Raw genomic sequence first — 13,943 nt, 5'->3', positions numbered from 1 at the left:
GTTTTGCAGTGGCCTCTGGAGGCTGCAGTTGGAGTAGCAAAGTAGCTCTGCTCTGGGCCCCACAACAAACTCTAACTCCCAGAATTCCATAGCCTTGAGCCAGGGCAGTTAAAGCGGTGCCAAACCGGGTTAGCTCTCCAGTGTGGATGCAGCCCAGGATGACACAAACATTGTATTGGTATTTTAAAAACTCAAAATTCAAAACAAAACTACAGCCAGAAATACCCACTTTCCCTGTTCTACAGGAGTCCATTAACTTGAAATTTGTATCTTTCTGATTCCATCTCTTGGGTCCTTATTTTGCCCTTTGGAACAACAAATAACAAGTCTACTGCATCCTTTTGAGCCTTCTTTTCCTCCTAGGTTGATCCATCTCTTGTGACTGTTGCACCTTCTTCTCTTCCACTAGGTATCATGTATGGCAGTTGTATATTCATTGCAATGTTTGGCGTCTACATACAGCGCATACAACGCGTTGTATGTGCCTGGTACTATCCGTCCCGGGAGCGGGTAAGTGACATTAATGCACACCCACAAAAGAACACTCACTTCTTCTCTCCAGGCAGAAGATGTTACTCCTAGTCCAGAAAAACAAATGACCTGGCCTAGGCTGATCATTTGTCTCTTTTCTCTTTTTCAGCGGTGAGTAACTTGTCTCACTGGCTTAAGCAGTAGATTTGGAAGTGAAGACATTCATAATGTCAGTCTGCATTGGCGCGCTTCCCTAAGGAAAACCCAGAAATGTGGCCAGCTCTAGTTGATTCATAACAACCAACTAGTCCTATCAGTTGCATTTTCATCCCCATCAAAACCAGGTCGAGGGCAAAGCTAATGGCTTTTCTTTGCCCATTCAGGACCATGCTGCCACATTACATTCTGCATTACATTAAGGGTAGATTGTGGTGTGATGGTTTGAGCATTGGGCTTCGACTCTCAAGACCAAGGTTCAAATCGGCCTCAGAGGAAGGCAAAGGCAAAGCCCCTCTGCACAAATCTTACTAAGAAAACCCCATGATAGGGTTGTCTTAGTGTTGCCATAGCTCGGAAACAATTTAAAGTCACATAGCAACAACAAAGGTCATAATAATATAGGTACAATAACATCCAAAACCAGACACCCCTTTGTTAAACAAAGAACATTGAATCCCAAGAAAAGCCTCCATGCTGTTGCATAAGGAAAATATTAGGTGCTGTTTTGGTAAAACATGCCAAACGTACTCCTAGTTTTAAAAAAATGTTTTAGATTTGTTGGCAGTCAAAACTTCAAACAATAAAGTCCCAGTCCATTGGTTCTCATTGGCTCCCTCTTTAGGATTCTCCTGTAGTGGTTAAAATGTTTTCACATCCAGGAAACATATTCAGGGGTATCCATATTGACCACATAGTTGACCATATAGCAAAGTACAATAACATCATTTTTTAAAAAGTGGGAGTACGTTTGGCATGTTTTACCAAAACAGCACCCAAAATTTTCCTAATGCAAAAGCATGGAGGCTTCCCTTGAGAGCTTCAATGTTCTCTGCCTAACAAAGGGGGCTGTGACCCCACAAAGGATGGAGGCATCTTGGATCTCCAAAGAAGTACCTTTTTGTATTGCTAATGGAATTCAGAATTTATCTCCTGGACTTTGGAATGCTTTTATCCCAATGCCACATGGCCAGAAGGAGAAGGATGTCTCCAAATCATGGACCCTCTCAGTTACCTTTTTGTATCTTGTCCTCATACTGCTTAATCCTCTGGGCAACTTCATCCATTTGCTCACCCTGGTTTTCCTCCCTTTCTAGGAGTGGGTGTGCTACCTCTACAACACCATCCTGACTCGCAGGACAAGCTTGTCACAAGCCATACTTAAGGCTGTAAGGGAGCGGTCGGCAGATGGGGGTCATAGGAATATATTCCTCATCTTTGCAGCAAAGTAAGTTGGGGTGGTCGGATCTCATGCATACAGGATCTACTCTGTGTGTTCAAATAAAGACAAATAAAACCAAAGACTGTGAAACCTTTAAAAAAAAACCACACCAAGTGATGGAACTAACCTTCTCTCTCTTGGGTAGATAGGCAGTACAGGGGCCACTCTTGGAAAGTCCTGTCTATAGGGGCCTTCAGTGTACAAACTGGATGTTTGCACAATAGACAATACAAATGCCAATGAATCTCTAGAGACCCCTCCCCAAAGCCTTGACCAGCCTTGCAAAGGCAAGCAGATCTTTCTGTTTGTCCCCTTAATAAATTTTTGCAAGAGTAAAACAAAAGAAAACTACAAAAATCCCCAAATTTTGTTTTCCAAATCTACATATTTACAACTGATTCCCATGTTTGTCCAGTTTGTATAAACCATTATCATTAAAATCTTATTCTTCCATTCAAAAGTAATGTGGGTTTTTTAATGATTCTTTGTGCATTTAAAGTCTAGCTGAATTATTTTGATCTTCACACAATTAGTGTCTCGGCAAATTTAAGTTTCCTTCTCACAGTACATAGATATTGGAGCCCAGTTCTGTTCTACTTCATGTACATTTTGTCTTTTTAAATCTAGCAGTTACAATCTCATAATGTTAAAACACACACACATGTACATGCACTTAAACATACCAAAATGTCTTCTCGTGCAGCCTCTCTCTTGCCACATAACACCAACTTCGCCTATGCCCTTGTCTCTCGCCTCCGTCTTTCGCCAAGTGATCATGGTATCCTGCTCATTGCTGCTGACTACTCCATCTTCTGGCTCTTTGATTGGTACGGTATCAGCTTGCAGGGAGAATCGTCGCAAGGGTAAGAAGGAGGAAGAGGGAAAAGGAGACGTACTGTGCACAGGTTGTCCCATCATTCAGCACACTGGGCTCAGAGGCTGACACTCTGCTGCCTTTTAGGACCTGGCTTCCTAGAATTTTCAGAACCTTTTGGCAAATGTGCCAGTTTTGCTTTCACCCACATTCGGAGTTGCAAGTTTTAGTATCTCACCAGTTTCAGTGACCAAGGAGGGCATCTCTCCTCTGAATGACTGCCTGAGGTACAGGATCGGATCGGATGAGGGAAAAAATAGACTTAAGCTGAATCCAAACAAAACGGAGGTACTCGTGATAGGTAGCCCTAACCGGTGGTATGGAGTATGTTCCCCAGTCCTGGACGGGGTCACACTTCCCCTAAAGAACTGTGTTTGGAGCTTGGGGTGCTCCTGGATTAGTCACTTCAACTATCATCTCCGATAGATGCAACAGCCGGAGTGCCTGTTATCAGCTTTGGCTGATATGCCAGTTGCACCATGGCCTAGAAATGGCTTGCATGTGTTGGTAACCTCTCATCTCAATTTCTGCAATGCAGTCTAACATGGGGCAACCCTTGTGCCACACTCAAAGGCTTCAACTGGTACAAAATATGGCAGCCAGACTGGTCGCAGGAAATCTAGGTTCACTGAATTACACCCTATCTTAAAGTCACTACATTGGCTGTCTATTAGCTTCCGGGCACAGTACAGGTTTGTTTATTCCTGTAAAGCCCTACATGGCTGGGTCCAGCTTACTTGAAGGAACGGCTCCTTCCCATATCACAGTAATCCTTCCCGCCACACTCAGGTCTTTCTGGAAGAACTTACTGCAGGGACGTAGCTAGGATTTTAGGAAGGGGTTCCAGACTAAGTGCCACCATATAAGGGCTTGGGTGCGGTGGCGCAGCAGCACACACTATCATTTTCTAATGAAGGGGGGGGTCCCCGACCAAGACCCCCCCCTGGCTACGTCCCTGCTACTGCAGTCGAGGATAACCAGACTGATGATGACTTCCCAGAGGACCTTCTCCATTGCCGCTCCAAAAACTGGAATGTCCTGCCGGAAGAGACTCCACCAAATAACCTTTTGAGGCTTTCACAATGGCAATAAAAACAATTCTTTCCCAGCAGGCCTTCCCAGACTGACCTTGTCCAAACTAGAACAAGTCTGATCCTCTGATTAAATCTCACCGCTGTCGCTATGTGTTAATTGATTCAATTTGTTATTGTGATCTGTATTTATATATAGTTTTATTGTGGTAATTTTTTCAGGGAGAGAGGGTGAGGTTGGGGAGTTTGTGTTGTTTGATTATTTTGTTGTATTAACGTCTGTGTTTACCTGCCTCGCTCTCCAAAAGGGAAGAGATGGGATTATAATAAATATGTATTTATTATGTAAAGGCTGATGAAAATCTTTTATTTATTTATCTACCTGTCGCTCTGGGACTTCATCAGGGCCTCTAAGGCCATGCACAATCCATAAAACATTTGTAAAATGTTAAATTAATAAACTGTATCCTACTTGAATCCTATTTTGGGAGAAAGGTGGGATATAATCCCATAAAAAACAAATAATGCCACTTTAAAATAGCTAAAATGCGTCTTTCAAAATAGTTTTAAAAGCAGGCTGCTTAGAAAACAGCGAGTACATTAATGCATCTGAGGAATTGGACGAAATCTGCAAAAGCTACTGCTACCAATTTTCAAGATCTCTCTACATTCTGATCTACACACTAAACAGCGATATCTTTGAATTCTTGCTCCAATGACAATGAGCGTCAGCGTGAATGGGACTGGCTATGCAGGAGAGTGTATCGCGACTGGTTCTCGGCGTTTGAGGTGCTGCAGCACGGGAAATCAGTGTGCTTTCCCAGAATGCCACTTGCGCCCAGCAGAGCCGATTACAATGGCTACCATGTGATAGGTAACTGAATTTGGGAAATAGTTTGCAGCACACATTTTTTAAAACCACAAACCTATTAAGGGCCTGAACAGCATACCACTTGGAGGTATGCTGTTTAATGACACACACATCTTAAGAGGCCAGAAGCTGTGCCAAGCTGTGCTCCAGTTCTTAGGACTGGAGCATAGTTTTACTGAGGCTTATGGCTTTTAGGGCGCATGCAGCATTTTAACAGCAAAACCTCCATAGTGACCTGAAGCAGCTTTATTTTGGCCGTCTCTTTCCAGGCCCCTAAGTTCCCCTATCTGGCAAAATCATGTTGAGATCCTTACTGGCTTCACTGTGCAAATGAGGCCAGAATGTCACCCAGGTGGGTGGGGAACAATAGTAGTGAGGGACTGCAAGATAGCAACACAACGTCCCAAAGAATGGATTGCTGATGGAAGAAATGTAAATTGTGGCTTTTATCCCAGAGGAAGAGGCCCTGGTGATATGCTCAAGAACTATGCGAATAGTTGCTGATGATCTGGTGTTTGCTTGCATTGTGGGAACAGAGAGTTGAAATGTGGGGAGACTGCTAAAACTATCAGGCACAATTTAGAAGCATAGAGTTGGAAGAGACCTAAGGGCATCCAGTCCAACCCTTTCTGCCAGCAGGAACTCACAATCAAGCACCCCCACAGATGGCAATCCAGGCTCGTTTAAAGACTCCAAAGAAGGAGACTCCACCAGTCATGAGGGAATGTGTTTCCACTGTCGAAACCTCTTACTGTCAAGATGTTTCCTCCTAACATTGAGCTGGAATCTCTTTTTCCTGTAGCTTGCATCTATTGTTCCAGGTCCTCTCTTGGAGCAGCAGAAACAAACTTACTCCATACTCAATGTGACAATGCATGCTGGCAAAAGGTCAAGAATGAACTCTTCTGAACTGGCCACATAGCCCAAAAAAACCCACAAAAAACTAAGAACATTGTTATCTGTCCTCTCTTACCTGCAAAACCTGCAACCTTTGAGTTGCAGCCATCTCCTCCCAAACACCGCTATGCTTTGCTAGTAAAAAGTGAGGTGGGTTGAGGAAAAGGCTGGGCACTCCTCTATGTCCCCACTGCTTTCCATCCGAGAGACAGGGGCTCTGTTGGCCGGAAAGGCTGCAGCTGAAATGTAGACTCTGAAAGTAAGAGGGATAGGGACTTCATCCAGCTTTGTCTTTCATTCCTACCTTGTCCTGCTCATTACCTATTCAAGATTAAACCTTCAGCAAGGGACATTAACCAAAAGGAGGCAAGATGTTTGCACAGCTTTGTCTTTCTAGATGGATGTGAGCTCAGCTGCATGTGTCAGGACGTCTGGCACATGACTTCTGGCACACGCAAGAACATGCACACATGGCTGGAAATACCCCATGCACCCCCAGGGAGCAGCCACAGTGCCCGGGATGCCTCCACACAGGGTCTGGGCAGCCTGAAAAATCCCTACGCGGTGCCAGAGAACCAGCCTGATGTCACCCCCCTTCTTGGGTGTCACCCTTCTGGGATGAATCCGGTGCGATACGCACCCCTCCAGTGACTCTACTGAGCTCATATAAAGGATGTAAAGGATGAAGCCAAGGAAAATGATGCCAAAAATCCCAGCAGGCATAAATGTTTCTGCTTACCTTAAAGACTGGGTGGATAAGGAGGAAACTACCATCACCATTTTCCAGCCAGAAGTGGTGCCACTGTGGAGAAAGTAGAGGGGGTTGGTGCTTCTTCTAGGTTCTTCCAATATGGACTACACTTTCACCTTTTGCCACTCTACTCACAGAAGGGGATGATTCCTTTCTTGATAAGAGTTAACATACAGTACTGTACTTACATTGTCCCATGGATAAGTCGACCCAGGTTTTTTGAGTCAAATGTTTGACTAAAATTTCTAGACTTATACCTGAGTATATAATACAGTACTTTCTTCCCTCGTGTAATGTAAAATAATTACTTTTATTTATTTATTTATTTACGGAGAAGAATTGTGAATGTTGTAAATTGGGCCCACACCTGTCCAGGAATCCACCGGATCAGTGGTTGAAACTGATATCAAATCTGGCAAGAGGACAGTGGCTTCCATTATCTTTCAAGGTCCAGAAAAAGGATGTTGACCATGGGCACTGCACTACAAATATATATACCCCTGGCCATGGCTAATATTCAATGTTAGGTCCCCTCTCATTGCTCCTCTTCCTCTTCCTCTGTGTGTTTATCTATTTTTAAAGATTTTGCAATGAAGTGGGTTATAGCAGTGAAAGCCAAAGGTGGTGACTTTGAGACAATGCATAAGTTCATGTATGTGTTACAAAGCCTTCTTAATTCTCATGCTCTTCCGTGCACATCCACAGCCATTGTTGCCGTGCTGAATCGTGTGCGAGGGGAGTTTGAGTTCAACATCACCACTATACACAATTATGATGTGACGGTCAATGCGAGTAAGAGCCTGTCCCAGGTCGCCTTTGACATCATGGAGGACATCTCAACACGTCTGCAGCCAGCAAAGGAAGCCATAGGACTTTTCGGCTACATGTCCACCTTGATCATTCTTTTCATCTACATCAAGTAAGTCCTAGAGGAGGCAGCCCTCTGGATGTGCTGGATTACAATTCCCATCACCCCTAGACATCTTAGGATGTAAAAACCATTTGAGTTGGCTGGTATCAATACCAGGAAAGATTCTGGAGCAGATCATTAAACAGAGAGTGTGTGAAAATCTAGAAAGCAATGCCATGATCACAAAAAGTCAACAAGGGTTTCAGGGAAAGAAGTCATGCCAGACGAATCTGATCTCTTTCTTTGATAAAATGACCAGCTTGGTAGATGAAGGGAATGCTGTGGATATATATCTTGATTTCAGTAAGGCCTTTGACAAGGTTTCCCATGACATTCTTGCAAATAAGCTTGTGAAATGTGGGCTAGACAAGGTAACTGTTACATGGATTTGGAACTGGTTGACTGGCCGAAGCTCTTTTTCATCCTGGAGAGAAGTGACTATCTTTAGCAATATATAACACCAGGCGTTGTGGAAGAGACTTGGCTAAATACACTGTATTATCCAAACATGAGAATTTTTGTATGGGACGGAAATGTGGATATTTCCAACAGGGCTTTGCTGTACCGGCGGCGTTACTTACACGAGGACAGTTTTGACAATATTTACATCACCAGGCCATTCATAGAAATGGACACACTACGGAGGAAGAACAAGAGGCCAACCGTCCTGCCTTTGACTGCAAAGGAGAGCACCAGATACATCCGCCCAAGTAAGACCGCCTGGCTATTGACTGGTGATTATATGGAGTTTATCACACGAAGGAGATCCGGAGTTTATCCAGTGAATATCCCGTAAAAATCACGTAATTACACGAAACGATTTCACACGACATTGCACAAAACCTGCCATTAAAGTGGTCACAAAGAAACATTTAGACCCATCTTTGTACTTTCAGGATTTCAGCAACAATGCATTTCCGATATCACTTTATTTGCGCAATTGCATGTGATAATCATTCGTGCAATTACTTGCCATTTTTGCTATATTTGCAGGATGCTTTAAATGTGCTTCAATCTCTCTTTAATGCCGAAATTTGCTCCAGTGTGATAAACTCCAATGGCTATGTGATTTCTCATTCATGCAGTTCTTCCCAAAATAAAATGTACCATTTATGAACAGAACGTGTTTATCAGATTGTAAGATCATTTGAAAAACAATGAGCTGGAAACAAAAGGCACAAGGATAGTAAAAAAAACCTCGAATTAAAGAAAAATAAAACAAAAACATTGTGAACCCTTTAAAAAAACCACACCAAGTGATGGAACTAACCTTCTCTCTCTTGGGTAGATAGAGCAGTACAGGGGCCACTCTTGGGAAAGTCCTGTCTATAGGGGCCTTCAGTGTACAAACTGGATGTTTGCAAATAGACACTAATACAAATGCCAATGAATCTCTAGAGACCGCCTCCTCAAAGCCTTATGACCAGCCTTTGCAAAGGCAAGCAGATCTTTGTTTGTCCCATTTCTTTTTTTAATACATTATTTTTGCAATGAGTAATATACAAAAGAATAACTTACAAAATAATCCTCAAATTTTGTTTTCCAAATCTACATATTTACAATTGACTTCCCATGTTTGTCCAGTTTGTATAAACCATTATCATTCCAGCCCAGGACACTTCCCTTCCTTCCTTCATTCCATCCCCCTCCCCCTGCCTTCCCCTCAAGCCTTCCGCCCTTACCTCCATCATTCCGCCCTCCCTCCTTCCTTCCTTCCGCCTTCCCTCCCCCTGCCCCTCCGTCCCTCCTCCCTACCCCTCCCTCCTTGCCGCCCTCCTCCCTCCCTCCTCCTTTCCTTCCGTTCCCAATCCTTCCTCTTCCCTCCCTCCCTCTTCCTTCCATCCTTCCGTTCCTTCCTGCCTCCCCTCCTCCCTCCCTCCGCCCTTCTATCCCTTCCTCCATCCCGCCCGTCCTCCTTCCATCCTGCCTTCCCTCCATCCTTCCTCCCTTCCCGCCCTTCCCGCCTTCCATCCTCCCTCCCTCCCTCCTCCTTTTGCGCCCTCACTTCCCTCCTGCCTCCCGCACGCCTTCCAGCCTCCTCCGGCCGTCCTACCATCCCTCATTCCTTCCTTCCTCCCACCCGCCCTGACCCTCCCTCCCGCCTGCTATCCTTTCCCATGTCCTCCCGCCCTTCCTCATTTCCTCCTCCCATCTTCCTGGGGCCGACCAAATCAGAATAAGAGAGTGCACTATTACTTCCCGGGACAGACACCTAGACGTCTATTGAATGCGCCTGAAAATGGCATTGGCCCGTTTGGGAAGCTGCCGCAGTGCACTGTTGAAACATGTTCAATGGTTGGTCTACTTGGCCTCTAGATCCTTTCACACGTAGTCGCCTAACGCACCCAGGTGGCTCCCATACGGTATATGTTCATTTTTCCTTTTCCGCCCTAAGGCAGAACCTTACATTTCGCCATATTGAATTTCATTTTGGGTTAGCTTTGGCCCAGCTTTCTAATCTGCCAAGTCTTTTGAATGTTGATCCTTCCTCGGAAGTAATTAGATATTCCTACTAATTTGGTGGTCAGCTGCAAATTTGATAAGTATTTCCCGCAATTCTGTCCTCCCGGCTCTTGGATCCTACAGTGTATGTTGCCAAGTGGCCTGGGCTTCCAGCAGAGCCCTGGTGTTGTACTTGCTCCCAACGTCGGTCACTTCTCTCCAGGATGAAAGGAGAGCCTTGTTTGGCCCGCTTTGGGGGGGGTGTGGCTGGTCACGACCAGTTCAAATCCTGTAACAGTTACCTTGTCTAGCCACATTTCCACAGCTTAGTTGGCAAGAATGTCATGGGAAACCTGCAAACCCTTACTGAAATCAAGATATATATCCACAGCATTCCCTTCATCTACCAAGCTGGTCATTTTATCAAAGAAAGAGTCTAAGGTTTGGCTGGCATGACTTTCTTTCTCTGAAACCCTGTTGACTTTTTTGTATGATGCGGCTGGCTCGTTTCTAGATTTTCACACACTTTCTGTTTAATGATCTGCTCCAAATCTTTCCTGGGATTGAGGTCAAGACTAAATGGACTATAATTGTTGGGATCCTCTTTGTTTTTTTTTCCCTTTTTGAATATGGGGACAACATTTTTGTTTCCTTCCCCCAGTCCTCTCTTTTCCAGTCCGCATGGCAGAATGGGGTTGACTGAATGTCCCTTGGGTCTCTCCCAACTCTATATTCCAGTCGCGCATGGTCTTTCCAGGTTCCGTGTCTCGTCTGCCGCCCCCTGGAAATAGTGAGGCAATCCAAGAAGAAACAAAAAATATTTTAATAATGGAAGGAGAGAACAGCAAAAGCGGCACATTGCACGTTATCCACCTCGAGTACCCTGCATAGCCAATGGACCGTCATCACTGCTGCTGGTTCGTCAGAAAGAGTGCGTCGGTTTTGCAGGCAAAAACATACCTGGCCCATGTCCCGGCCAGCAGAGTCCGGCAGTAGAGGGTGCCACATCTGGATGCGGAAAGATTAGGGACATCCTGGGAGTTCCAGGCATTTCAGAGAGATGCAGCTCCGGCGGAGGAAGCGTTTCAAGGAAAGGGAACGCAGTGGCCAATTCGGTCCAGGAGGGGTTTATCTGCAAAAGGAAGAAACAAGAGGGAAGTGCAATGCAAGGGACCTCAAAGCCCAACCTAGTAAATGAACATGCCATGTGTCTGTTGTTACAGGCATTCCTCACTATTCAACAGTTAGGGACCAGATACTGTCAAAAATGTGAAATTTGGGGTAACCTTCAAGGCATAATCCAACTTATAGTGACTAAGGACAAACTTGTAATAGGATTTTTGAGGCTGAGAGTGTGTGGACTCACACCCAGGTCATTCATGGGTTCCACATCTAACAAGGAATCAAATTTGTGGTCTCCAGGTCACGGTCTAATGCTCAAACCACACAATACCCATGTATATACGGTACATATACAAAAGCTCCTACTGCCAACCTTCTTTCTTTCAGTTATTCTCAAGGTGCTAACAAGTACATAACTGAGTCTCCAGACGAACACAGCTATATCTATGATTCGACGTATAGTAGATTTAGGTAAATTCAGGGAAAAGAGGATTTACCTAACCATGGAGTGACCCCCGATTGTGTTTAAGATGGCTCCTGCAGTGCCTCACATGACCCTGGTATGACTTCAATTTTGCTCGAGTGTGATTAGGGCCTTAGAAAGCCAATGTGATTCTAGGTTGCATAAATAGGAAGTAGATGTCTAGATCGAGGGAAGTAATAGTGCCACGCGATTCTGCTTTGATCAGGCTCCAGTTTCCAGGGCACCACAATTCAAAAAGGATGTTCAGAACTGAAGCATGTCCAGAGAGGGCAAACCAAGTGGTGAAGAGTCTGAAACCATAAAGCCTGATGAGGAGAAGACTTGGGGGCCTGGTAAAGTGTTTAACGGGAGAACGAGAAGGGCTAGCAAAATATCTCTTAAGTAGTGAAGGTGAACCTATGGGCAACGCTGCCAGAGGTGCACTCAGAGCGCCTCTGTGGGCAACATGTGCCGTCGCCCCAGCACAGATTTGGCCAGAGCTTGGTACTAGAAAGCCAGAGGGACAACGCACGTTGCAGAAGTAAGTGGGTTGTTGGGGTGCAGTTTGGGCACCGGCCTCTAAAAGGTTTCACCTCACTGTCCTCCAAGTATTTGAATGGTGCATGTTGAGGAGGGAGCAAGTTGTTTTCGCAGGCCCCAATGGTGCAAACAACAGGAAAAGAGATCCCACAGAAATGTGAGAAAAAACGTCCTGATGGTAAAAGTCGTTGACAGTGGAACACACTTCCTCGAGAGACTATTGAATGTCACCTTCATTGGAATCATTACAGAGGCTGGATGGCCATCTGCTTTGACTGTGCGTATCCCGGCATGGCAGAAGGAGGTTTGGACTAGGTGGCCCTCTCCAACTCTATTTCCACTTTTCTCTTCCTTTTGGCCTGAGTGTACAGCGAAGGGCAAGATCCCACTCCCTCCCCCTTTTTCTTTTTCTCCCCTTGTGAGCTGAGTGCAAAGTGCGTCGGAGAACTTTAAATTCAGTTGCCAGGCAATTAAATAAGCGTAGGGCAAAGGGGAAAGTGAGGAGGAGAAGAGAAAAAAATCTGAAATAGAAGAATACACAGAATAGTGCAAGACAGCAGAGGATCACTCAGACTGACTGTCCCTGCCAAAGCAGGGATAGTTGAAGGGTATGTGGGTTGCACCGTAGAAGCCATCCTGTTTCTGTCCATTTTGCATTCAGCGCCACATTCGGTTACATGCAGAGGGCCACGGTGAGCAGTAAGAGCTAGAACTGAGTGCGCTTTCACATTTCCCAGAACAAGAGCCCACATCTGAGCCAGGGGGGAGGGGTAGTTGACGGGGGGGGGCGGGGGGCGGTTCCAGCAGAGGGAAGAGGCAAGGCTTTCTCTGCTTAGCTAACAGGATGGCTTCCCAGAAAGGTTCCCCGCAACATCAAGGGGCTGGGACCAAAACTGCGGATACAAATTATCAGTAAACACAGGGGTGGTTTTCCCTTAACCAAAATTAACAGGCTGGGCAGCATTTGTGCACAACCCGGGGCGCAAAGTCAGGGTAGTACAATTGCAACACAGATTTTGCAGCAGAAGCGGTCTTCACTGATGAGGTGAAAAGTGTTGTGGGTGTTTTTTTTTTGGTGACTACAACCCTTCCCCGGATCCACCGGTGAAGGTGGTTGCTTGTTTAAAAAAAGGGCAATCTTTCTAAGTTGGACTGCCATTAAGGGATAACTGGAGAGATTCAGAGTTTTGCATATACAGACCAAAACGGACATTATGTTTGTTCAAAGACAGAAAAAAGGCTTGAAATAAATTATGTGTCCAAAGAGAATAAATCTTCAACACGAGGAATTTACTGTGACTAGGAAAGTAAAAACTTACTACTGGGTTTTAGAACAGATCATCCCCGGACTCTTCCTGGAAGACATGATGACTAAATTGAACTGTTGTCATTTGGTCCAGTCCTGAGAAGGCAGGATTCATTGGAAAAGACAAATACCTTCTAAGGAAATGAGAAGGTTTAGAAAGAGAGGAAGACTCACACCAGATTGTGATCAAGAGGCCACAGGCCTGAGCTCTCGCTGGAGCGAAGCCAAGCCAATGAGGCCAGGGGATCTTGTAGAGGTCTCATCCACCAAGGGTCACCATGAAGTAGAGATCGACTCAAGGGCAGCTTAACAAATAGCAACAAAGTGAAGTGGAGGCTTCAAGGGCCACATCCAGAGTTTTGGTGGGTTTGTGGGGCTAGGTGTGGCCTTGTCTAAAGAGTTTATTCCTGCATTTCGCAAGCAGCTGGTGGCTGGTTCTAACGGATGCCAGCCACGATGCTGGCAAAACATCAGGAAATTAAACTCTTCTAGAACAAGGCCTCATAGCCCCCAAAACCCACAAAAAACTAACAACTGCTCAATCACCCGTACTTTTCCACCTTCCTTTTGTAATCAAGCAATGTAGCTACAGTAGGAACCAGCTAGAGAAGAAGCCTATACTTTCCAGCTGAAAATTATTATTTAATTACTTGCAAACGCATCTGAGGAAATTAGACTGAGGTCGAACAAAAGTTCAGGCTGCCAAGTTTCTTTTTCTTTCGGTTGAGTCTCAAAGGTGCGCTACACAATACTCTAAATCTAACATACGTATGTAACTGAATATCCTTTGCTGCAAGCCACAAACCAAAGGTGTGTTGATTCATAGC

This window comes from Sceloporus undulatus, chromosome 9, assembly GCF_019175285.1.
Source record: "Sceloporus undulatus isolate JIND9_A2432 ecotype Alabama chromosome 9, SceUnd_v1.1, whole genome shotgun sequence".
Taxonomy (NCBI): domain Eukaryota; kingdom Metazoa; phylum Chordata; class Lepidosauria; order Squamata; family Phrynosomatidae; genus Sceloporus; species Sceloporus undulatus.
This window is presented reverse-complemented; position numbering follows the sequence as displayed.